Genomic DNA, 2,876 nt, shown 5'->3' with positions numbered 1-2,876 from the left:
TTGGCTTTCTTTTCAGTTCCATTTGCATGATAAATGCTTTTCCATTCCTTCATTTTTAATCTGTGTATGTCTTTAGATCTGAAATTAGTCTCATAGGCACCATTCAGATAGAATTTACTTTTATATACATTTTTTTATCCATTCTATTACCCTCTGTCTTTCAAATGGAGCATTTAGTCCATTTATATTCAAAGTAATTACTGATAGTATGTATTTATTGCCATTTTACTTGTTTTATGATTGTTTTATAGTTCTCTTGCTCTTTTCTCTCAGTTTGCTCACTTTCTTTAGTGATATATTTGGATTCCTTTCCCCTTATTTTTTGTGTATATATTACTGGTTTTTAATTTGTGGTTACCATTAAGTATATATGTAACACCTTATGCATATAGCAGTCATCTATATTATGTTGAATGTTGCTTAAGTATAAATCCATTTTTTACTTCTTCCCCTCACCCACATTTTAGGTAAATGATATAATACTTTACATCCTTTTATTTTGTGAATCCCTTGACTGATTTTAATAGATATACTTAATTTTACTTCTTTTGTGCTTCCCACTCTTCTTACTCCTACTTATGGTCTTTCCTTCCCATTCAAAGAGTCTCCTTTAACATTTCTTGAAGGGCTGGCTGGTTTATTGGTCATGAATTTCTTTAACTTTTGGTTTTCAGGGAAACACCTTATCTCTCTTCTACTCTGAATGATAGCCTTGCTGGATAGAATATTCTTAGCTGCAAGTTCTTTCTCTCAGCACTTTGAATATGTCATTCCACTTTCTTCTGGCCTGCAAAGTTTCTGCCAAAAAAATCAGCTGATAGACTTATGAGGTTTTCCTCATATATAAATGTTTTATCTTGTTTCTTTTTTTTTTTTAAAGATTTTATTTATTTATTCATGAGAGACAGAGAGAGAGAGAGAAGCAGAGGGAGAAGCAGGCTCCCAAAGAGCAGGGAGCCCGATGCGGAACTCGATCCCAGGACTCTGGGATCATGACCTGAGCCGAAGGCAGACGCTTAACCATCTGAGCCACCCAGGAGCCCTATCTTGCTTCTTTTAAAAATCTCTTTGTCACTACTTTTTGCTGTTTTCATTACTACGTGCCTTAGTGCAGCTTCCTTGGTTTGATTTTGTGGGATCTCTCTGTGCCTCCTGGATCTGGATTTTGGTTTCCTTCCCCAGATTCAGGAAGTGTTCAGCTATTATTCCTTCAAATCAATTTTCTGACCGTTTTTTTCTCTCTTCTCCTTCTGGGATCCCTAAAATGCAAATGTCATTATGCTTGGTGGTGTTGCTGAGTTCCTGAAGTCTATTATCATTTTTTATTATTATTTTTTCTCTCTCTTGTTCACTTGATTGCTTTCCATTACATTGTCCTCCAGGTCACTGATTTATCTTCTTCTTCTTGTCTACTATTTATTCCCTCTTGTGAATTTTTAATTTCATCTATTGAGTCCTTCATCTGTGATTGGTTCTTTTTTATGTTTTCTATGTCTTTGTTGAGGGTCTCCCTGAGGTCCTCCACTTTTTTTAAGTAGTGAGTATCTTTATGACCATTACTTTAAATTCTCTATCAGGCATATTACTTATCACCATTTCATTTAGGTTTCTTGTGATTTTGTCTTGTTCTTTCATATGGGACACATTTTTTTGCCCATTCATTTTGTCTAACTCTCTGTGTCTGTTTCTGTGTTTAGGAAAGTAAGCTACATCTCCTGTTCTTGAAAACAGTGCCTTATGAAGAAGGTTCTGTGGTGGCCTGTAGTGCAATGTGCTCTGAACCAGGTACTTTAGGGGTATCTCCTAACTATGTTACATGTGCCCTACTGTTGTGGTTGAATCATGTTTGTCTTCAGTGCAGTTCTCTGTAATGGTTCTCTTTGCCTGTTGTGGGCAGAGTTTGGTCCTTGTGTTGTTAGTGTTCAGTCTGACTGAACTTCAGTGAAGCAGCCTTGGGCTTGATTTGAGTCAGATCAGCTATTTGCCAGTAGTGCAATAGAACTAAATTACAAGGTATTTTCCCTGTGTTGTCCCTTGAGAAGCTTTAACTGGTTGGTGGGGCCCTCAGTTAGACTAAGATATATGCCCCCAGTCCACTGCTGGGGCAGCAGTTGGACTGTTGTGTATGGTTATCTTCCCTTCTCCCCAGGGCAGGATCACTTTGGAGTGGTGCTGGTCCCTGTTAGGGCTGCTTGTGCATTACCAGGATTGTGGTACCTCCTTGAATGGGCTGTTGCTAAGAGTATATTGGAAGTTGGGGAGTCTTCAGAAGAAGGGGGGCAGGGTGTATGCTGTTAGCAAGGTCTGTGCTGGTCAGCTGAAAGAGGGGAACTGCAGCTTCCTGGGAAAACTCCTGTTCAGGCTTGGATCAAGGGAGCCTATCCATGGGAGAATGTGGGGGTGGAGCATGCTGTTAACAAGTTAGGTGGAGAGTGTTCATTCTGAGCTGGCTCCCACCAGTGTCTATGTATCTAGAGTGGGGGACATGGGAAGGGAATTGTGCCTACCAGCTCTTTCACTCTTACAGAAGTTTTCCAATGATCCCTGCCCCTCTAGCACATGCTCTAGATTAGTAAACATACCTCTTTCTTGTATGCCTTAGGCATTTTCCAAACTGCTGCTTTTGTGCTATATCTCAGAGGGGCTATTTGTTGTGCTGTGAGACATACAGCTGGGAAAATGTCTAAAATCACATTCCACTGAGAGCTAGTGGTGGGAAATTGACATAATTGGCGATGTTTTAATATATATAATATTAATATTTATTAAACTATAATTTTCAATATATTAAGAAACATGTCTCTCATACAATGGATTAATTTTAAAATGTGCTCAATTAATTAAATAATGAGGGAGAATGTGAGTATTCAGTTTCA

The sequence above is a fragment of the Callorhinus ursinus genome, unplaced genomic scaffold, assembly GCF_003265705.2.
Source record: "Callorhinus ursinus isolate GAN/ISIS: 27379988/994484 unplaced genomic scaffold, GSC_fseal_2.0 scaffold8, whole genome shotgun sequence".
Taxonomy (NCBI): domain Eukaryota; kingdom Metazoa; phylum Chordata; class Mammalia; order Carnivora; family Otariidae; genus Callorhinus; species Callorhinus ursinus.
This window is presented reverse-complemented; position numbering follows the sequence as displayed.